We start from the raw sequence: 24,596 nt of genomic DNA on the forward strand, positions 1-24,596 counted from the left end.
TTTATCAACCCCCTACTGTAGTAATCTTTAGTATCAAAAGGGGAAAAAGGGGAGAAAATGGGATTCTTTGGTATTGGGTCTCAATGTCTACAACCTTGCCCATCCCTCACCATCTCCATTACAGGCACAACCAGGTAGGTGCAGTCTAAACCAGGCCCAACCCCCAAAGATAACCCCCACATGCCTCATCCTCCACCTAACCAACATATTATTTACAGTCAAATCTCACTTTAACCTCACATACCTATTTAAATAGGTGGCTATGGATAGGGTATCTTAAAGTAAAATAAAATAAAATAACCAAATAAACTAATAATGGGTGCATTTGAAGGGGAGACCACATCCAAGTATACCATATCAAAAGGAAGGGGGTCATCTATAACCATAATCTGTAGAGCCTCCCAATGAATCCAGCCCGCCCATATATCTTTAAACATATCGTATAGATCCTGATTCCTTAACTGTGTGTACCCATTGCCCCGCCTCCATTATTACATTAACCTCTATTTTCCAATCTGTTAAAGTGGGACCTATCGCCTGATTCCAAACCCTTGGTATTAATGATTTTGCTGCATTCAACAAATAAGGTGTAATACTTTTTTTTAGAACATTTTGGAGCAGGGCATCCCATGGAACAGGAAATGTAGAGGAAAGACTTCTATGGGTCTGATTGTCAGCAGTTTATTCCATGGCGCAATCGCTTCCCAAAATGGTTTGAACTTGGGGAAGGTCCACCATAAATGAATGTACATGCCCTGTTGCCCACAGCCCCTCCAGCATTGATTATCTCTTGCTAGATATATTTGTGCTAGGCATACAGGAGTCTGGTACCATCTAGCCAAAAATGTATATGACATTTCCTGTGTATGGGAACTTATAGTAGTAAAATGGGTGGATTTAATCATTCTTTTAAAGAGGAAGTAAACCCTGATATTTACTTCCTCTACTTCATTCCCTGCAAAGGCAAAGCATAATGGACTACTATGCATCGCATAGTAGCCCATTATGTGTCACTTACCTGACACAGGAGCCAGCGAAGTCGCCGCTGTCCCCTGTAGTCCGCCGCATCCATCTTGTTGGTGGGGTCTCGCAGCTCCGCCACTGTCATTCGGCAAAGCCGCGATGACGTCACTCCCACACATGCGCACGGGAGCCGACACGCGCGGCAGCTCCGTCGCTGAGAATGCCGCGCTCAGTGCGCCTGCGCGCCGCTGTCTACGGCGCATGCGCCATAGACAGCGGTGCCCGTTTTCGGGCAAATATCTCCTAAACCATATAGGTTTAGGAGCTATTTCTTGGACCTACAGGTAAGCCTTAATCTAGGCTTACCTGTAGGTCAAAGTGGTTTGTAAGGGTTTAGAACCACTTTAACTTGTAAGGACGTAAAATTATACCCCAGCTCTCTTTCCCATTCTCTGGTTAAAGTGTATTGCCCACTAAGGACCAGTCTATACATCTAGGCTAGGGTGTCTAGATACTTAGATATGGACATACAGCGATTCAAAAGTAGTAAGGGAGCTCAAAGATCTTATTCGAGGTTTTAGTTTATCAAAAATTTCTACCATCTGGCGATATTTCCATGATGCTAAAGGAATATTCCCAAAGGCTAAGTCAGCTCCACGAGCGGGGACAAGTTACCCCTCGGAGCAAACTGCGCACATACAGTGCTCCCATCTGCACCCCATATTCCAAATGATCTAAGTTCTTCCCCCAGGGTAACCAAGGATATACTCCCACTGGGGCCAAGGGGGATGTCTGCAGGGCCAATTTGGCAGTTATATTCATTCTATCCCAGAGCAACAAGGATGCCAAAGTTAAGGGAGATGTCCATTTCGGGAGACCCCTGGAAGCTTTCAGAACCCAGGGTGTTCCGCTAAATTCCTGCCTGCAAGTGTTTTCTGCAAGGAAACCCATGTTTTACTAAGTAAGTTAAGTATCATGACACCAATTTAGGCTACATACTAGAGACATAGCCTTATAATACAAAGCTATGTCAGGAAGCCCAACCCCTCACCCTCCCACTTATGTCTTTGCAATATATCATATGCCAATCTTTCATGTTTATCGTTCCATGCAAAGGTCAAGAAGCCTCTACGCATATGTTTAAAAAAGATTTGTGGAAGTGCAATAGGCACAGTGTATAAAGTATTTTGGGTAATATTATTTTAAGAGCATTCACTCTCCAAAACCATGTCATGTTATGACCCTTCCATCCCTACAAGTACCTCATTATACCTGTTAACAAAGAACTATAATTAAGTTCATATAAGAGCTTTGGGTCAGGGATAATATAAACCTCCAGATATAGTCGGTAGTCTAAACGCCAAATAAAAGGAAAGGAATGTTGCAGGAATGTTGCCACATCTGAAGGCACCTGAATGGGTAAGAGCACAAACTTCTCAAAGTTTATTTTAAAATTAGACAAAAGGCCATGTCTATAGACTTTGGACAGCAAAGCAGATAGTGACTCGCGGGGGGTGGAAAGATAAAATAATAAATTGTCTGCATAAGCTGATACCTTATGCTCCACTGAGCCAATACAAATTCTCAGGATATCCTCATTTCCCTTGACCATACGGAGAAAGGGCTCCAAAACCATGGCAAACAGAAATGGGGACAGAGGACACCCCTGTCTAATCCCATTGCATATGCCAAAGTAGTCCGGAAGTGTACCATTCACCTTAACCCTTGCTCCAGGGTCAGTGTATAATGCTGAAACCCAACCTATCCCATCATACGGTCACCTAGGCCCATCCCCCTCAAAACCTCAATTATTAAGACCCAATTTACCCTATCAAATGCTTTTTCAAATGCTTTTTCTATGTTGGTAAAACAAAGCTACAACTTTTGGAGGCGTGCATACAGACACATCAGGAGTATGCAGATCTGCCACTTGGTCGCCACCCAAAATGAATGCATGGAGGAAAATTTCCAAAAATGTAATTTTTGATTTTAGATTGTATCCACCCTAATCCAAGAGGGGGACTGGAACAAAGTCGTCCTCCAAACTGAATTATGGTGGATCCATAAGCTAAAAGCTACATGTTCATTAGGCCTGAATGAAGCAATATACTTTAAACCCTTTTTAGAGGGTTTTTCATCTGGAGATATGGAGAAATAGAAATTTGATGTTTTGTTATATTGTCCCTCTGTGTATGTCCTCCTCCTTCAATGATATTGCTCATTTGCTTGCTATCTTTATTCTTTTACCTGTTAATAATCATCACATACTATTTATATGTATTTCAAGTGATGCCATATATAATTTATCTCTATGTACTATTTGGGTAATTTTCTTCATTTTCTGTTGTCGTTCTACATATGCTCCCTAGGGGGCAATTAGCTGGTCCACTCTGCTGGACATACAATACAGAATGGAGGTACTTGGTTCCATTATACAATGAACCTTGCCACCCCACACTATACTGGGTCATCATTCATGTGGGGCCTACTTCCTCTTCTCCCTCTTTGGTTTCCCACTCAGGTGGGTTTGCAGTCACCCAGCATGCAAGAGACCTTTCGGTCGGCTGCCCTCCATCTTTTTTATTTTATAAAACATAATTTTTTCTCTGCTTTTTATTATGGAATGTTTCATCTGTGACACTATGGGGGTTATTTCCGAAAGGCAAATCCACTTTGCACTGCAAGTGCACTTGAAAGTGCACTTGGAAGTGCAGTCGCTCTAAATCTAAGGGGTAGATCTGAAATGAGTGGAAGCTCTGCTGATTTTATCATCCAATCATGTAAAAGCTAAAATGCTGTTTTTTTTATTTTCATTGCATGTCTCCCTCGGATCTACAGCGATTTCACTTCCAAGTGCACTTTCAGTGCACTTGGAAGTGCACTTGCAGTGCAAAGTGGATTTTCCTTTAGTAAATAAGCCCCTATTTTAGCACATGTAAGTGTATCCATTATACAAAAATTATACTTTCTACGGATTTATATGTATTTTTTGTTTATTCACATTGTATATTTCTAACAATATTATAGATGCACATGCGTGAGAAAAGAATTGAATTGAAATGCGTCGGGAGACGGATCACATCTGATCATTGGTGTTTTCTCATACAGATTTGTATACATTCCAATATTCGGTCCTAAGTGACCATGTTTTTAAAATTAAATGTTTTGTATAATAAATATATTTTTGTAATACTTCAAATACATCTCAAAACTTCTTTTGTCGTTTAGATATTAATGCCTCAAAAGTCCACTTAGGGGTACCTATTCTTTTGAGTAGCCGAGCTTACACTATTCAGATGAAACCAACAGCAAATCAAGACAAGAGTAAAGATTATGTATTTTTGAATAATAACTATAATATTTCTGTCTAGCATGTAATATCTGCCAACTATCTACAAGATGAAGAGAGCATAGACGTTAAACGTACTTTAAAGCTCTAAAAGAGATCTAAGTTTTACCTGAAGATGTATCAAACCTGGAATCCTAGATTAAATTAAAATATCCCCCCCAAGACCAAAAAACCATCCCTAAATTTCTCCAACTTCACCCAAAGTTTTAGAGAGGAAACTCACTGTGTGTGTATTAGGAGCATAAATAGAGGCAAAAATATAACAGTGGCCTTGCAGCCCCCCTTTGATAAAACCTTCTTGGTCAATTTGTAAAGACATGAGAGATAGGTTTTCCGAGATTGTGCCCCCCTATTGTTACTCCCTTACCCCTCAAAATAGGGGATGGTGCATGAAACCACTGATTATAAAAAACCAAAGGCATACGTGGGGGGGTAGACAAAGTGTGTCTTCTGCAATAAAATAACATCTGCGGCTAAACTACGCAGTTCCTGCCAGAGACAACCCCTTTTATAAGGTGAACTAATGCCACGTACACACGATCAAACAATCGGGTGGAAAAGTCCGGCAAACTCAAGTCCGCCAAACAATCCCCCCGTGTGTAGCCTCCGGCATACTTTTTTGACCCGAAAGTACGGCGGACTTAGAAAGTAGTTTTGCACTACAATCTTCCCGCCGGACTCGCATTTTGGCGGACAATCCGGCCGTGCGTATGCTAGTCCACCATATTTTTGAAATGAACGGACTTTTCCCACCCGGAAAAAAGTCTGCTCATTTCGAGGTAGGCGGGGCCCGCAAAGGAGACGTCGCTGGCCCCGCCTACCTGGTATGGACTTAAAGGGGAACCCCCACGCCAAAAAAAACGGCGTGGGGGTTCCCCCAGGTCCACATCAGACCCTTGTCCGAGCACGCTACCCGGCCGGCCAGGAAAGGGGGGACGAGCGAGCGCCCCCCCACCCCAAAGCACCTTGTCCCCATGTTGATGAGGACAAGGGCCTCTTCCCGACAACCCTGGCCGTTGGTTGTCGGGGTCTGCGGGCGGGGGGGCTTAGCGGAATCCGGGAGCCCCATTTAATAAGGGGGCCCCTGGATACCGGCCCCCCACCCTATGTGAATGAGTATGGGGTACAATGTACCCCTACCCATTCACCTGTGAAAAAAAGTACAAAAAAAAACACAACATGGTAAAAATAGTTTATTGCACAGCTCCGGGGGTCTTCTCGCCGGACTCCTCCGCTATCTTCTGCTAGCTCTTTTGCTAGCGGAGGAGCCCGGCTTTCTTCCTCGCCGCTGGCCTCTTCTTCCGACTTCGGGGGTCTTGTCCCCCTCTTCTGGGATCTTGTCCCCCTCTTCGGTTCTTCTGCCGGGCCACCGCGCCTTCTTATAGCTCTTTTACAGGCGGTGGCCCGGTCTTCTGTCGCCGCTGTCGTCGCCGCCGCCTTCTGGCCTTCTGTTCTTCTCTTCAGATGTTGACTCGTCGCATCCTTCGCTCACAATGGCTCAGACGCGATGCGCGGCGACTTATATAGGGACATCACTGGATGATGTCCCCGCCTATTATGATGTCACAGTCCCAGAGGATGCTGGGACTGTGACACCATAATGGGCGGGGACATCAAGGGTCTGATGTGGACCTGGGGGAACCCCCACGCCGAAATTTTTTTTTCGGCATTGGGGTTCCCCTTTAAGTCCATACCAGGTGGCAGGGCCAGCGACAACTCCTTCGCGGGCCCCGGCTACCTGGAGACCCGCTCGAAATGAGCGGACTTTCCTCCGCGTGTATGGGCGAGTCCGTTCATTTCAAAAGTAGGGCGGATAGTACGGTGGACTTAGTATGCCATATTAGTCCACTGAAAAAGTGCGGTATGTGGGCAAGTAGCCCGTTCAGAAAGTCGGACGGACCGTCTGGCGGGAAGTCCACCAGACTAAGTCCGTCGGATAGTCCGCTACGTGTGTACGCGGCATAAGACATCTCACATTATATGACACAATTTTTTATGTATTACTCATTAAGTAAATGTAAATTGCTTAGTGCCATTCCCTTCCACAGATGAAAGAAAGAAACAAAATATATTATAGGAAGTTTATTTGCAGCCCGTTTAGAGTATATGTTGGGTATTAAGACGGGATAAACTTTTACACATGGTGCTGGATATTTAATTTAATACACTTAATTTTGGTTGAGGGGATATCCTGGAGTACAAGTGTGGTTCTAAAGAATATAGGAGACAGAGTGTGAACTTAGCTCTTCTTTTTACGTAGTAGGTTGCTTGTTACAGGCTATATATAAATTTGGGTAACTATTATATCTCTATTATATCTCAAATAGCAGGAGGTAGCGCCCCAGACCCTATTTTTCCTTATATATAATAAGAAAGAAACAACCCCCATACCATACCATGGCCCACCTTGAGCCTGAAAATCCCCTTCAAATGCAACTTAAAAGAAAAAAAAAAGAAAGAAAAGTAGAAAAAAAAACATATAACTAAAACAAACATTTGAAAAAAGAAGAAGAAAACAAAAATAACAAAATATCCTGCAGTGCAGTTGAGCTTCATGAGAAATGTAGTTCCAAAACATCTGGAGTGCCACGGTTCACCATCACTGATATAGGATATACCAACTAAGGGTTAGACAAATCCAGAAAGACGCATACAGCCCATACACGGAGCCCCCCCACCCATCTGCAATCTCGCAGAATACAAAGCCACCTATATCGGGACTGACCTATTTGGAAAAAAAATCAACCAAACTCATATATAGAGCATCTCTTACTCCCTGGGAGGGGAAAAAAAAATTAAAACCATTTTTCAATTCTTGCGGCTAAATATAAATGCATGCTTAACACCGCCATCTATTTATAAAGTAAGGACTATATTCAATTACCCCTCCTTTACTTAAAGCGGAGGTCCACCCTAAAATGGACCTTCCGCTCATCGGAATCCTCCCCCCCTCCGGCGCCACAATTGGCACCTTTCAGGGGGGAGGGGGTGCAGTTACCTGGATAATCCAGGTAACTGCACCCACTTCCGGGATAGCTCTCTGCGGAAAGGGGCGTAGATTACGCCCCTTTCCGCAAGTGCCCGTCCCCTTCCGCAAGTGCCCCGCTGCCTGCTGGGAAACACACAGATCCCAGAGGCAGCAGGGACCGTCCTTATTGCGCAGCGCTACTCGCGCATGCGCAGTAGGGAACCGGGAAATGAAGCCGAAAGGCTCCATTTCCTGATTCCCATACCCAAGATGGCGGCGGCAGCACCCGAGTACCGATCTAGAGATCGGCTTCGGGTGCCGACATCGCGGGCGCGCTGGACAGGTAAGTGTCACTATTTTAAAAGTCAGCAGCTGCAGTATTTGTAGCTGCTGGCTTTTAAAAAAAAAAAAAACGCGGAGTCCCGGCGGACTCCCGCTTTAAATCCTAAAGAAGTCAGATTTTACTCTTTTCCATTGGTCTGATTCGTGCGTCTAGATCTCATCGGAACCTGCTGCCAGCGTTCTGGGGGTTATATATGTGGCATAAAATTTGATCATTCTCCAATCTGGAAAATCAATGGCAAATCCAATGTTTCCACAAAGTGGTGCAAATCATCTTTAGTCTTTTGCCCTACTGAGAAGCCATTAGATGAGCCATTCTCAACCAGGGTTCCGTGGAACCCTGGGGTTCCTCCAGAGCTTTCTAGGAGTTCCTTTAGCTGTGGCTAATGAACCACCTATTTGATGATGCCTACAGAGTTCAAGGTTCAGCACCACTTGGCAAAGCCAGCAGCATGACACCAAATATTTTTTTAGCTGTCTTTAAGGGGACATTCTTCCAGTATCAACTCCACCAATATCAGGACTCAGGAGCATTGTTTCTATTGAGCCCTGATGATTTGGTTTTAGTAAGGGTTCCTCGACGCATGAAAATAATTTTTTGGGGTTCCTGTAGGGTTAAAAGGTTGAGAAAGCCTGCATTAGATGTAATGGAAAACCCCAAAGATGTGATAATATTTTAGTTTTTAATAAATATTACAGGGCAGATGTACAGTATGTATACCAGTCAACAGGTAGGGTTATGATGTGCCCATGTAACCTAGGTGACAGTAAACCGGCTGATAAGATGCTACCCACTTCAAATCCCTTGATGAAGTGATATGACATTATGTAATTCATAGGGAAGAGCTGGGTAACCTGCAGGGATTAGCTGATAAAGAGGAGAACTTGAAAAGCATTCTGCGACCCCACTTTTACAGAAGACCACCGTCTACTGAGAGCTGTCCTTGTGATTGATCGAGTCAAGCAGGAGCAGCAGAGACTTCTGGCATCCAGCCCAGCTCTTCACCTGTGAGCTAGCCACACAGTGATTCGGACATTGTGGCTGTTCATCCATCCTTTCCTTGTGAATGTTTTGTGTGTTAAGTGGGCTTTTTCTCATGGACTCAATGCGCTCTTTCATATTTTATTTTGTGAGTATAAAATATGTTTTTTTTTAATAAAGCCCTTTGATTATTTTACTACACCAGAGGTCTGAGCTGTTTTCTCCCCTCCCTTGCTTCTGTGGATTTTGTCTACTGACCTCAGCTTGCCTCTGACTGATCTGTGCCTGTTTCAATGGTGCTGACCCCAGCCTGCTACCTGACCATGTATGACCCTGGCTCACCCCGATGACATCTTTCCCCTGGCAGTCAACTGCTACCAAGCTACCTGCACCTGTGTTTCTTTGAGTATTCTACTTCTGTCACCACCTTCAGGGGTGCTTAGCCCAGAGCTGCAAGGAGATCCCTCTTGTCAGCTCGGCCTTCAACCAAGATTTGTGATATCAACATTTATCTGGAGTTATTTTTATTAAAAACTGTATACCTGGGTATTCTCCACCAGGACTCTTGTTGGGCCTTTTGCTGATCTTACCTGTTTGTACATTGGATGTATGTACTATGATAAATCTTATATAAAGTTCACATTATCTCAATGCTGGTGTATGTCTATATACTTATGTAATTTTATATGCTGGTTGCAGTAGTTCCCCTGGTTCCAATTACTTTGATTTGATTACTGGTTACTTTCCCAGGAAGGGAATACCCTCTGTTCACAGGGTGGAGGTACTGCCAACTTACCTTCAGGTCTGGCACAATACCCTTTTTGGAGAGGCTCATTTATCATAACCACCCCCCAAATGAGGGTTACAATACCACATCACACTATCTATTAAGAAGAAACAAAGATGTATGTATGACAAGATTTTAGTTATATCCCAGTCCATTAAACCTTACCTTCCAATAGCCAAGTCAGTTAATAGGTCCAGTGGCGAGACATCATTTTTTACATTACTGGGTCTGTGTAGAGAAAGCAGATACATTGTTACCTATTGACAAAGTCCAAACCCCACCATATTAAAGTGGACCCGAAAAAGGGAAATTAAAGAAGAAATCCAGTCTAACACTAACTAGTGTTAAAATTTGTTCCTGCCTCCTATCCTGCCTATTTTTAGTCTGGTCACGTGATCCCATGTGTTTGTGAGGAGGAAGCGATCAAAAACAGCTGGAAATTCAAGAAGCTGTGACATCACCCATGGACTCTAATGTCCCAGTCATTGTCCTCTCCCCTGCAGCCATGACACACTGACACAGGGGAGCCAGAGCTGCGGATCTCTTGACCGGTCCAGAGCAGACTAGAATAGGTAAGTATACACAGCTTTTTTTTCACATTTGAACAGCAGCATTGTCAGTCTGGGGGTAGTGTTAGAGGTACTAGCAGAAATTCAAGCCAAACCAAAGGTTTTACATAAATAAAAGCTGATCATTGTAAGCACCCCTGTCAGTGGAAAATGCTTTGTCTCAACCCTCTAACTGCTACATCTGCAGGACCCCTTGCAATTGAAAAACAACAGATTTACTGACCGGATCACAAGGTGAAAATAGAAGAAAGAAAGAAAGCCCAAAAAAAAGAAAACAAACACGGCCATCATATCTAAGAATAGGTTTAAAAAAGATTTGTGGAAGTGCAATAGGCACAGTGTATAAAGTATTTTGGGTAATATTATTTTAAGAGCATTCACTCTCCAAAACCATGTCATGTTATGACCCTTCCATCCCTACAAGTACCTCATTATACCTGTTAACAAAGAACTATAATTAAGTTCATATAAGAGCTTTGGGTCAGGGATAATATAAACCTCCAGATATAGTCGGTAGTCTAAACGCCAAATAAAAGGAAAGGAATGTTGCAGGAATGTTGCCACATCTGAAGGCACCTGAATGGGTAAGAGCACAAACTTCTCAAAGTTTATTTTAAAATTAGACAAAAGGCCATGTCTATAGACTTTGGACAGCAAAGCAGATAGTGACTCGCGGGGGGTGGAAAGATAAAATAATAAATTGTCTGCATAAGCTGATACCTTATGCTCCACTGAGCCAATACAAATTCTCAGGATATCCTCATTTCCCTTGACCATACGGAGAAAGGGCTCCAAAACCATGGCAAACAGAAATGGGGACAGAGGACACCCCTGTCTAATCCCATTGCATATGCCAAAGTAGTCCGGAAGTGTACCATTCACTTTAACCCTTGCTCCAGGGTCAGTGTACAATGCTGAAACCCAACCTATCCCATCATACGGTCACCTAGGCCCATCCCCCTCAAAACCTCAATTATTAAGACCCAATTTACCCTATCAAATGCTTTTTCAAATGCTTTTTCTATGTTGGTAAAACAAAGCTACAACTTTTGGAGGCGTGCATACAGACACATCAGGAGTATGCAGATCTGCCACTTGGTCGCCACCCAAAATGAATGCATGGAGGAAAATTTCCAAAATTGTAATTTTTGATTTTAGATTGTATCCACCCTAATCCAAGAGGGGGGACTGGAACAAAGTCGTCCTCCAAACTGAATTATGGTGGATCCATAAGCTAAAAGCTACATGTTCATTAGGCCTGAATGAAGCAATATACTTTAAACCCTTTTTAGAGGGTTTTTCATCTGGAGATATGGAGAAATAGAAATTTGATGTTTTGTTATATTGTCCCTCTGTGTATGTCCTCCTCCTTCAATGATATTGCTCATTTGCTTGCTATCTTTATTCTTTTACCTGTTAATAATCATCACATACTATTTATATGTATTTCAAGTGATGCCATATATAATTTATCTCTATGTACTATTTTGGTAATTTTCTTCATTTTCTGTTGTCGTTCTACATATGCTCCCTAGGGGGCAATTAGCTGGTCCACTCTGCTGGACATACAATACAGAATGGAGGTACTTGGTTCCATTATACGATGAACCTTGCCACCCCACACTATACTGGGTCATCATTCATGTGGGGCCTACTTCCTCTTCTCCCTCTTTGGTTTCCCACTCAGGTGGGTTTGCAGTCACCCAGCATGCAAGAGACCTTTCGGTCGGCTGCCCTCCATCTTTTTTATTTTATAAAACATCATTTTTTCTCTGCTTTTTATTATGGAATGTTTCATCTGTGACACTATGGGGGTTATTTCCGAAAGGCAAATCCACTTTGCACTGCAAGTGCACTTGAAAGTGCACTTGGAAGTGCAGTCGCTCTAAATCTAAGGGGTAGATCTGAAATGAGTGGAAGCTCTGCTGATTTTATCATCCAATCATGTAAAAGCTAAAATGCTGTTTTTTTATTTTCATTGCATGTCTCCCTCGGATCTACAGCGATTTCACTTCCAAGTGCACTTTCAGTGCACTTGGAAGTGCACTTGCAGTGCAAAGTGGATTTTCCTTTAGTAAATAAGCCCCTATTTTAGCACATGTAAGTGTATCCATTATACAAAAATTATACTTTCTACGGATTTATATGTATTTTTTGTTTATTCACATTGTATATTTCTAACAATATTATAGATGCACATGCGTGAGAAAAGAATTTAATTGAAATGCGTCGGGAGACGGATCACATCTGATCATTAGTGTTTTCTCATACAGATTTGTATACATTCCAATATTCGGTCCTAAGTGACCATGTTTTTAAAATTAAATGTTTTGTATAATAAATATATTTTTGTAATACTTCAAATACATCTCAAAACTTCTTTTGCCGTTTAGATATTAATGCCTCAAAAGTCCACTTAGGGGTACCTATTCTTTTGAGTAGCCGAGCTTACACTATTCAGATGAAACCAACAGCAAATCAAGACAAGAGTAAAGATTATGTATTTTTGAATAATAACTATAATATTTCTGTCTAGCATGTAATATCTGCCAACTATCTACAAGATGAAGAGAGCATAGACGTTAAACGTACTTTAAAGCTCTAAATGAGATCTAAGTTTTACCTGAAGATGTATCAAACCTGGAATCCTAGATTAAATTAAAATATCCCCCCCAAGACCAAAAAACCATCCCTAAATTTCTCCAACTTCCCCAAAGTTTTAGAGAGGAAACTCACTGTGTGTGTAGTAGGAGCATAAATAGAGGCAAAAATATAACAGTGGCCTTGCAGCCCCCCTTTGATAAAACCTTCTTGGTCAATTTGTAAAGACATGAGAGATAGGTTTTCCGAGATTGTGCCCCCCTATTGTTACTCCCTTACCCCTCAAAATAGGGGATGGTGCATGAAACCACTGATTATAAAAAACCAAAGGCATACGTGGGGGGGTAGACAAAGTGTGTCTTCTGCAATAAAATAACATCTGCGGCTAAACTACGCAGTTCCTGCCAGAGACAACCCCTTTTATAAGGTGAACTAATGCCACGTACACACGATCAAACAATCTGGTGGAAAAGTCCGGCAAACTCAAGTCCGCCAAACAATCCCCCCGTGTGTAGCCTCCGGCATACTTTTTTGACCCGAAAGTACGGCGGACTTAGAAAGTAGTTTTGCACTACAATCTTCCCGCCGGACTCGCATTTTGGCGGACAATCCGGCCGTGCGTATGCTAGTCCACCGTATTTTTGAAATGAACGGACTTTTCCCACCCGGAAAAAAGTCTGCTCATTTCGAGGTAGGCGGGGCCCGCGAAGGAGACGTCGCTGGCCCCGCCTACCTGGTATGGACTTAAAGGGGAACCCCCATGCCAAAAAAAACGGCGTGGGGGTTCCCCCAGGTCCACATCAGACCCTTGTCCGAGCACGCTACCCGGCCGGCCAGGAAAGGGGGGACGAGCGAGCGCCCCCCCCCCCACCCCAAAGCACCTTGTCCCCATGTTAATGAGGACAAGGGCCTCTTCCCGACAACCCTGGCCGTTGGTTGTCGGGGTCTGCGGGCGGGGGGGCTTAGCGGAATCTGGGAGCCCCATTTAATAAGGGGGCCCCTGGATACCGGCCCCCCACCCTATGTGAATGAGTATGGGGTACAATGTACCCCTACCCATTCACCTGTGAAAAAAAGTACAAAAAAAAAACACAACACGGTAAAAATAGTTTATTGCACAGCTCCGGGGGTCTTCCGTCTTCGGGGGTCTTCTCGCCGGACTCCTCCGCTATCTTCTGCTAGCTCTTTTGCTAGCGGAGGAGCCCGGCTTTCTTCCTCGCCGCTGGCCTCTTCTTCCGACTTCGGGGGTCTTGTCCCCCTCTTCTGGGATCTTGTCCCCCTCTTCGGTTCTTCTGCCGGGCCACCGCGCCTTCTTATAGCTCTTTTACAGGCGGTGGCCCGGTCTTCTGTCGCCGCTGTCGTCGCCGCTGCCTTCTGGCCTTCTGTTCTTCTCTTCAGATGTTGACTCGTCGCATCCTTCGCTCACAATGGCTCCGACGCGATGCGCGGCGACTTATATAGGGACATCACTGGATGATGTCCCCGCCTATTATGATGTCACAGTCCCAGAGGATGCTGGGACTGTGACACCATAATGGGCGGGGACATCAAGGGTCTGATGTGGACCTGGGGGAACCCCCACGCCGATTTTTTTCGGCGTTGGGGTTCCCCTTTAAGTCCATACCAGGTGGCAGGGCTAGCGACAACTCCTTCGCGGGCCCCGGCTACCTGGAGACCCGCTCGAAATGAGCGGACTTTCCTCCGCGTGTATGGGCGAGTCCGTTCATTCCAAAAGTAGGGCGGATAGTACGGTGGACTTAGTATGCCGTATTAGTCCGCTGAAAAAGTGCGGTATGTGGGCAAGTAGCCCGTTCAGAAAGTCGGACGGACCGTCTGGCGGGAAGTCCGCCAGACTAAGTCCGTCGGATAGTCCGCTACGTGTGTACGCGGCATAAGACATCTCACATTATATGACACAATTTTTTATGTATTACTCATTAAGTAAATGTAAATTGCTTAGTGCCATTCCCTTCCACAGATGAAAGAAAGAAACAAAATATATTATAGGAAGTTTATTTGCAGCCCGTTTAGAGTATATGTTGGGTATTAAGACGGGGTAAACTTTTACACATGGTGCTGGATATTTAATTTAATACACTTAATTTTGGTTGAGGGGATATCCTGGAGTACAAGTGTGGTTCTAAAGAATATAGGAGACAGAGTGTGAACTTAGCTCTTCTTTTTACGTAGTAGGCTGCTTGTTACAGGCTATATATAAATTTGGGTAACTATTATATCTCTATTATATCTCAAATAGCAGGAGGTAGCGCCCCAGACCCTATTTTTCCTTATATATAATAAGAAAGAAACAACCCCCATACCATACCATGGCCCACCTTGAGCCTGAAAATCCCCTTCAAATGCAACTTAAAAGAAAAAAAAAAGAAAGAAAAGTAGAAAAAAAACATATAACTAAAACAAACATTTGAAAAAAGAAGAAGAAAACAAAAATAACAAAATATCCTGCAGTGCAGTTGAGCTTCATGAGAAATGTAGTTCCAAAACATCTGGAGTGCCACGGTTCACCATCACTGATATAGGATATACCAACTAAGGGTTAGACAAATCCAGAAAGACGCATACAGCCCATACACGGAGCCCCCCCACCCATCTGCAATCTCGCAGAATACAAAGCCACCTATATCGGGACTGACCTATTTGGAAAAAAAATCAAGCAAACTCATATATAGAGCATCTCTTACTCCCTGGGAGGGGAAAAAAAAATTAAAACCATTTTTCAATTCTTGCGGCTAAATATAAATGCATGCTTAACACCGCCATCTATTTATAAAGTAAGGACTATATTCAATTACCCCTCCTTTACTTAAAGCGGAGGTCCACCCTAAAATGGACCTTCCGCTCATCGGAATCCTCCCCCCCTCCGGCGCCACAATTGGCACCTTTCAGGGGGGAGGGGGGTGCAGTTACCTGGATAATCCAGGTAACTGCACCCACTTCCGGGATAGCTCTCTGCGGAAAGGGGCGTAGATTACGCCCCTTTCCGCAAGTGCCCGCCCCCTTCCGCAAGTGCCCCGCTGCCTGCTGGGAAACACACAGATCCCAGAGGCAGCGGGGACCGTCCTTATTGCGCAGCGCTACTCGCGCATGCGCATTAGGGAACCGGGAAATGAAGCCGAAAGGCTCCATTTCCTGATTCCCATACCCAAGATGGCGGCGGCAGCACCCGAGTACCGATCTAGAGATCGGCTTCGGGTGCCGACATTGCGGGCGCGCTGGACAGGTAAGTGTCACTATTTTAAAAGTCAGCGGCTGCAGTATTTGTAGCTGCTGGCTTTTAAAAAAAAAAAAAAATGCGGAGTCCCGGCGGACTCCCGCTTTAAATCCTAAAGAAGTCAGATTTTACTCTTTTCCATTGGTCTGATTCGTGCGTCTAGATCTCATCGGAACCTGCTGCCAGCGTTCTGGGGGTTATATATGTGGCATAAAATTTGATCATTCTCCAATCTGGAAAATCAATGGCAAATCCAATGTTTCCACAAAGTGGTGCAAATCATCTTTAGTCTTTTGCCCTACTGAGAAGCCATTAGATGAGCCATTCTCAACCAGGGTTCCGTGGAACCCTGGGGTTCCTCCAGAGCTTTCTAGGGGTTCCTTTAGCTGTGGCTAATGAACCACCTATTTGATGATGCCTACAGAGTTCAAGGTTCAGCACCACTTGGCAAAGCCAGCAGCATGACACCAAATATTTTTTTAGCTGTCTTTAAGGGGACATTCTTCCAGTATCAACTCCACCAATATCAGGACTCAGGAGCATTGTTTCTATTGAGCCCTGATGATTTGGTTTTAGTAAGGGTTCCTCGACGCATGAAAATAATTTTTTGGGGTTCCTGTAGGGTTAAAAGGTTGAGAAAGCCTGCATTAGATGTAATGGAAAACCCCAAAGATGTGATAATATTTTAGTTTTTAATAAATATTACAGGGCAGATGTACAGTATGTATACCAGTCAACAGGTAGGGTTATGATGTGCCCATGTAACCTAGGTGACAGTAAACCGGCTGATAAGATGCTACCCACTTCAAATCCCTTGATGAAGTGATATGACATTATGTAATTCATAGGGAAGAGCTGGGTAACCTGCAGGGATTAGCTGATAAAGAGGAGAACTTGAAAAGCATTCTGCGACCCCACTTTTACAGAAGACCACCGTCTACTGAGAGCTGTCCTTGTGATTGATCGAGTCAAGCAGGAGCAGCAGAGACTTCTGGCATCCAGCCCAGCTCTTCACCTGTGAGCTAGCCACACAGTGATTCGGACATTGTGGCTGTTCATCCATCCTTTCCTTGTGAATGTTTTGTGTGTTAAGTGGGCTTTTTCTCATGGACTCAATGCGCTCTTTCATATTTTATTTTGTGAGTATAAAATATGTTTTTTTTTAATAAAGCCCTTTGATTATTTTACTACACCAGAGGTCTGAGCTGTTTTCTCCCCTCCCTTGCTTCTGTGGATTTTGTCTACTGACCTCAGCTTGCCTCTGACTGATCTGTGCCTGTTTCAATGGTGCTGACCTCAGCCTGCTACCTGACCATGTATGACCCTGGCTCACCCCGATGACATCTTTCCCCTGGCAGTCAACTGCTACCAAGCTACCTGCACCTGTGTTTCTTTGAGTATTCTACTTCTGTCACCACCTTCAGGGGTGCTTAGCCCAGAGCTGCAAGGAGATCCCTCTCGTCAGCTCGGCCTTCAACCAAGATTTGTGATATCAACATTTATCTGGAGTTATTTTTATTAAAAACTGTATACCTGGGTATTCTCCACCAGGACTCTTGTTGGGCCTTTTGCTGATCTTACCTGTTTGTACATTGGATGTATGTACTATGATAAATCTTATATAAAGTTCACATTATCTCAATGCTGGTGTATGTCTATATACTTATGTAATTTTATATGCTGGTTGCAGTAGTTCCCCTGGTTCCAATTACTTTGATTTGATTACTGGTTACTTTCCCAGGAAGGGAATACCCTCTGTTCACAGGGTGGAGGTACTGCCAACTTACCTTCAGGTCTGGCACAATACCCTTTTTGGAGAGGCTCATTTATCATAACCACCCCCCAAATGAGGGTTACAATACCACATCACACTATCTATTAAGAAGAAACAAAGATGTATGTATGACAAGATTTTAGTTATATCCCAGTCCATTAAACCTTACCTTCCAATAGCCAAGTCAGTTAATAGGTCCAGTGGCGAGACATCATTTTTTACATTACTGGGTCTGTGTAGAGAAAGCAGATACATTGTTACCTATTGACAAAGTCCAAACCCCACCATATTAAAGTGGACCCGAAAAAGGGAAATTAAAGAAGAAATCCAGTCTAACACTAACTAGTGTTAAAATTTGTTCCTGCCTCCTATCCTGCCTATTTTTAGTCTGGTCACGTGATCCCATGTGTTTGTGAGGAGGAAGCGATCAAAAACAGCTGGAAATTCAAGAAGCTGTGACATCACCCATGGACTCTAATGTCCCAGTCATTGTCCTCTCCCCTGCAGCCATGACACACTGACACAGGGGAGCCAGAGCTGCGGATCTCTTGACCGGTCCAGAGCAGACTAGAATAGGTAAGTATACACAGCTTTTTTTTCACATTTGAACAGCAGCATTGTCAGTCTGGGGGTAGTGTTAGAGGTACTAGCAGAAATTCAAGCCAAACCAAAGGTTTTACATAAATAAAAGCTGATCATTGTAAGCACCCCTGTCAGTGGAAAATGCTTTGTCTCAACCCTCTAACTGCTACATCTGCAGGACCCCTTGCAATTGAAAAACAACAGATTTACTGACCGGATCACAAGGTGAAAATAGAAGAAAGAAAGAAAGCCCAAAAAAAAGAAAACAAACACGGCCATCATATCTAAGAATAGGTAAGCTACAACATAATAAATGTCTGCTCTTGGGTTTATTACTACTTTAACCACTTGGGTACCGCGCTATTGCAAAATGACGGCAATAGCGCGGACCCACATTTTCGGGACTACGTCTATTGACGTAGTCCCGGTTACGAGCGGCCTGCGCGCCCCCTGAGGGGCGCGCGCGGCGCGCTCTGTGATCGGCGAGTCCGTGAGACTCGCCTGATCACCGATCCGTGTAAGGGGTCGATCCCGACCCCTTATCACGTGATCAGCTGTCAGCCAATGACAGCTGATCATGTGATAAAACGGAGCCGGTAATCGGCTAGTATTCCTCCTCGCGCTGACAGCGCGAGGAGCAAAAAAAAAAAGCCGATCGCCGGCGGCCGTGTTCGGGACATCAGTCCCGATCACGGCCAGCAATTTAAACGGACACCTGCCCCCTGCCAGTGCCCACCTGCCACCCGCAGTGCCATCCTGAAATAAAGTAAGTGCCCCCCTGTCAGTGCCACCCAGCAGTGCCCATAGTGCCCACAGTGCCACCCAGCAGTGCCCACAGTGCCACCCAGCAGTGCCACCCACAGTGCCACCCAAAATCTGCCTCAAAGGTGCTGCACCCCAGTGCCGCCCATCAGTGCCCAGCAGTGCTGCCCATCAGTGCCCAGCAGTGCCGCCCATCAGTGCCCAGCAGTGCCACCTATCAGAGCCACCTATCAGTGCCACCTATCAGTGCCCATCAGTCCCATCTATCTGTGGTACCTATCAGTGCCCATCCGTGCCACCCATCCGTGCCACTTATCCGTGCCACCCATCCGTGCCATCTTATCTGTGCCCATCTTTGCCCATCAGTGCCACCTTATCTGTGCCCATCGGTGCCGCCTTATCTGTGCCTATTAGTGCCGCCTTAACTATGCCTATCAGTGCCCACCAGTGCAGCCTATCAGTGCCCACCAATGCAGCCCATCAGTGCCCACCAATGCAGCCCATCAGTGCCCACCAATGCAGCCTATCAGTGCCGCCTAATCAGCGCACTTCAATGAAGGAGAAAAATGACCCGTTTGCAAAATTTTATAACAAACTATTAAAACATGATTTTTTTTTTTTTGCATCTTTTTTTGTTTGTTTAGCAAAAAATAAAACTCCGAGCTGCAACTAAATACCACCAAAAGAAAGCTCTATTTGTGGGAAAAAAATGATAAAAATTTCATTTGGGTACAGTGTTGTATGACCGCGCAATTGTCATTCAAAGTGCATCAGCGCTGAAAGCTGAAAATTGGTCTGGGACTGAGGGGGGTTTAAGTGCCCAGTAAGCAAGTGGTTAAAGTGGACCTTCAGTCATTTTTTTCAACTTTCCATCTATTAACTGCTTCCCGACCAGCGCACGCCAATATACGTTGGCAGAATGGCACTGGTGGGCAAAAGGGCGTACAGGTACGTCCCCTTTAAGAAGTGGCACTGTGGGTGTGTGCGCAGACGATGCGTGCCTGCGATCATGTCACAGAGAGGTAGAACAGGGAGATTCTTTTGTAAACAAGGCATTTTCCCATTCTTCCTAGTGACAGGACAGAGATCACTGCTCTCTGTCATCGAGAGCAGTGGTCTCTGTCATGTTTGTTGTAGCCCCTCCCCCCACAGTTAGAATCACTCCCTAGGACACACTTAACCCCTTCATCGCCCCTAGTGGTTAACCCTTTCACTTCCAGTGTCATTTATACAGTAATCAATGCATTTTTATAGCACTGATCGCTGTATAAATGACAATGGTCCCAAAATAGTGTCAAAAGTGTCCGCCATAATGTCGGAGTCCCAATAAAAATCGCAGATCGCCATTACTAATAAAAAAAAATGCCACTTCCTGGCTGGACAGTTGACGGTAGCCCACCGCTGGCTGACTACTCCTCCTGATGATGCCTCTGTATCCCTGGAAGTGGCCTGTGTGGGCCCCTACAAGGTGCTGTCTCATTTGGTATACAGAGGTCTAAAAGCCCCATACTCACTGACATACTCCATGCGCTCAGTAATGAAGGCATGGGTCATGGCCCAGGGAGGGCGAACGCCTAGCCCAACCAGACCTTCTCCTAATACCCCGCTGTGGAGGAACCCCAATTTAACACACTTCTTCAGTTACTCGGATCCGGTGGTATGGACCGAATATGGAATTAAAAGAGAGGGGAGGAAACCCCTATTGTTTGGACTTTAACGGCACGTACAATAGTCAAAGTAAGATACAAGAATATTTATTATCATAATGTGTAGAAAAATACAACAATCAAAAAAAAGAGAGATAAATATCACAAAATAATTTAAATGCATGCAGTAATATCCATAATATAATGAAGATGGTAGATGGACAGATCACCCATGTAAAATGAGGTGAGCCAGGGTGCTCAAAAACCCTACGCGTTTCGGAGATGTTCTGGTCTCCTTCATCAGGGGTAAATCTAGAGCAAGAGGCATATTTATGTCTAATTACAGAAGTGAACGCATGTAATATGTTGGTAATTAAAAGCAACACAGGTCAAGCAAGTATCAAGCGTGGTATTCCAGTGTTCAGGGCTGGCCTCTCTGGGGGAGCTCCAAAATAATGAGTGGACGGGACCAGAAAGGACCCCAATCCCCTGTCCGGTGGAGTAGGACTGGCAGCAGGGTAAGTACCGAGCGGGCCACTGAGGCGTAAGTGGCAGGAGACCCTGAAAGATTGAGGAGTCAGGAGCAGCAAGACCGTTCGCTCGGCGTCCCACAGCAATCAGCTGGTATTAAAATCTTGCTCAAACAGTACTTTATTGTCATTCAATGAATTAAAACTAAAATATGATTTGCCAAATGCACATTTCTTTAGGTACATTCAATTGCTGCATGCTTTTTGCTCACAATTTGGTGGGGAGCCCCTTGACCTTGAGCCCAGCTACCTAGAGCTACTGACCCGCAGTGATTCACTGCAAAAAACTGTTTCCTGCTTTATATAAAGATTTATTCCTTGAAACAATCCTCCTGTTGGGGCCTTGCAGGACAGCTTGGGAGGCTCCGGGACTGGACAGAGACGATTGGGACGATATGTGGGGGACTACATTCCAGTATTTAGTATCTAGCAGAGATAGATTGATCCACTACGAGTTCCTACACAGAATCTACCTCACCCCGGCTAGACTGGCAAGGACGTTTGGCAGTGGGGGGGGGGGGGGGGGCATCACTACTCCACAGAGGATATCTGCTAGATCATATGGGAAGTCACGGAACTGTATCCTTGTGTTATGGTAGACTGCCTCTGGCTGGAGGTAGGAATGTTCGTGTACCTTGAGGCGATTCAGTTCGCATTGCAGCGCTATACAAATCATTCATTCATTCATTCCTATCTGGGCAAAGTTAGGGGGGATATATCACAAGTTTATGTGATACCTTTTATGTTGTACTGTTTTCTATACCAGTAAGTTTGTGGCCGGTTGTTGCCCACAATGTGTGGCTTGTTATAACATGTATTGTATAAAACTAAATAAAAAGCCATAAAACTATCCTCTATTTTGTAGACGCTATAACTTTTGCGCAAACCATCAATATACGCTTATTGCGATTTTTTTTTTTAACCAAAAATATGTAGAAGAATGCATATTGGCCTAAACTGAGGAAAAAAAATGTTTTTATATATTTTTGGGGGATATTTGTTATAGCAAAAAGTAAAAAATAATGCATTTTTTTCAAAATTGTTGCATTTTTTGTTTATAGCACAAAAAATAAAAACCGCAGAGGTAATCAAATACCACCAAAAGAAAGCTCTATTTGTGGGAAAAAAAGGACGTCAATTTTATTTGGGTACAACGTTGTATGCCCATGCAATTGTCAGTTAAAGCGACGAAGTGCCGAATCGCAAAAAGTGCTCTGGTCAGGAAGGGGTACATCCTTCCAGGGCTGAAGTGGTCAAATCTTCTGCCCTTGTTGTTTTAACTTGATAATAATAGGATTTTTATATACAGCTTACCTGTAAAATCCTTTTCTTGAGAGTACATCACGGGACACAGGAGCTCATTACATAGTGGGTTATATAGGCACCTCTGGTGATTGGACACTGGTTAACCCCAATTAAGGAGAATTCCTCCTCTATATAACCCCTCCCATATGGGAGGCACCTCAGTTTTGTAGCAAAGCAATAAGAAACCACGTAAAACCCAAGAGGGGCGAGAGCCCTGTGTCCCGTGATGTACTCTCAAGAAAAGGATTTTACAGGTAAGCTGTATATAAAAATCCTATTTTCTTGATCATACATCACGAGACACAGGAGCTCATTACATAGTGGGATGTCCCAAAGCAATGCTCAGATTGAGGGGAGGGAGACACAGATCATAATTATAGACCGCCAGGGACCGGAGGACCTAAACTGCAGCCTGCAGTACACTGCGCCCAAAGGCGATATCCTCTTGCCCTCTGACATCCACCTGATAGAATCTGGTGAATGTGTGGACTGATGACCAAGTTGCAGCCTTACAGATCTGAGCCAGGGAGGTCTGGTGATGCACTGCCCAAGAAGCCCCTACAGCCTTAGTAGAGTGCGCTTTCACTTGAAAAGGAGGGATTTTCCCTTTAACACTATAGGCCTGAGAAATAATCTGTCTAATCCACTTTAAGAGAGTGGATTTTGACGCTACCTGGCCCTTCCTAGGGCCTTCCGGCAAAATAAATAAGCAATCAGTTTTCCTTACCTGAGCAGTTGCTTGAAGATATATACTGATTGCCCTAACCACATCCAAAGTGTGCATCTTATATGGACTGTGGGTCCGGGAAAAAAGGATGGTAGGATTACATCTTGATTCAAATGGAATCCCAAAACCACCTTAGGTAGAAAGGACCTGTTGGGACGCATGACCACCCGGTCCTTATAAATAATTAGATACGGCTCTTTGCTGGAGAGAGCTGCTAGTTCTGACACTCTTCTAGCCATGGATATGGCTACCAAGAAAACCAATTTTTTAGTCAGAAGAACTAATGAAGCCAGATGCAAAGGTCCAAATGGTTGCCCCTGCAAAGCCGAGAGAACCAAATTCAGATCCCATGGGCATACCAGAGGTTTGACTGGCGGCCTTATCCGCATAGCCCCCTGAATGAAAGCCCGCACCAGGGAATGTGATGCAAGTGGCTTCTGAAAAAAACACTGACAAGGCCAAAATCTGCACCTTGATAGTGCTTACGGCCAAATTCATTTCTAGGCCTTACTGGAGAAAGGCCAAGATTCTGCTAATGACATACTTTCTAGGATGCCATTCCCTGAGTTCACACCAGGAAACATATGCCCTCCAGATTTTGTAGTGAATAAGTCTGGAGGCCGGCTTTCTGGCATTGACCAGAGTAGAAAGGACTGGCCCCGAAAGGCCACGGTCTCTCAGAATGTGGGTCTTAGCAGCCAAACCGTCAAATTCATACTGTGTAAAGCAGGATGTTAAATTGGACCCTGTGAGAGCAGATCTGGCCGGAGAGGGAGGATCCATGGCCTGCCTACTGCCAACGTCATGATCTCTGCATACCACGGTCGCCTGGGCCAAGCCAGGGCTACCAAAAGAACCGATTTTGTCTCCCTCGACTCTTCCCAGGAACCGCGACAGAAGCGGGCACGGGGGAAGGCATAAATCAGATTTTACTGATCCCAGGAAACTGTCAGAGCATCTGACCCCTGAGCAAGTGCATCTCTTGTTCTTGACACGAATTTGTCCAGTTTTCTGTTGAACCTGGACGCAAACAGATCTACGTCTGGAGTACCCCACCTGCGACATATGTTCCAAAACACGTCGGGGTGCAGAGCCTATTCTCCTGGGCACAGCTGCTGGCAGCTCAGAAAATCCGCCTGGCAATTTTCCACTCCTGGAATGAAGACTGCAGAAAGGCATGGAACATGCTTTTCTGCCCAGACAAGTATGCGATTCACCTCTTTTTGCGCAACCAGACTCCTGGTACCACCCTGGTGATTGATATAGGCCACTGATGTGGCATTTTCAGACTGAACCCGAACAGGGAGACCCCGTAGTCTGTAAGACCCCTTTATGAGAGCCATATAAACTGCCCGGATCTCCAAGACATTTATGGGCAATAGCTTCTCGATCGCAGACCATTTCCCCTGCGAGCACGTCTCCTCCAACACTGCTCCCCAGCCTGTCAGGCTGGCATCTGTCGTAATAATCTTCCATG

General features: G+C 44.6%; 1 protein-coding gene across 1 annotated transcript in view; it reads right to left on the bottom strand.

Annotated features, from left to right (window-relative positions):
* Positions 1-17,793, bottom strand: part of LOC143995710 (histo-blood group ABO system transferase-like) — a 79,160-nt gene extending 61,367 nt beyond the window's left edge. Inside the window, exons 1-2 of the mRNA XM_077490456.1 lie at positions 17,737-17,793; positions 9,557-9,619 (exon numbers count right to left, since the gene is read on the bottom strand). The gene's annotated coding sequence lies outside the window, so the exon portion shown is untranslated. The remainder of the gene's footprint in view (positions 1-9,556; positions 9,620-17,736) is intronic.
* Positions 17,794-24,596: the final 6,803 nt, after the last annotated feature.

The sequence above is a fragment of the Lithobates pipiens genome, unplaced genomic scaffold (genome assembly GCF_037356315.1).
Source record: "Lithobates pipiens isolate NorthernLeopardFrog02 unplaced genomic scaffold, aLitPip1_a1.2 Scaffold_188, whole genome shotgun sequence".
NCBI lineage: Eukaryota > Metazoa > Chordata > Amphibia > Anura > Ranidae > Lithobates > Lithobates pipiens.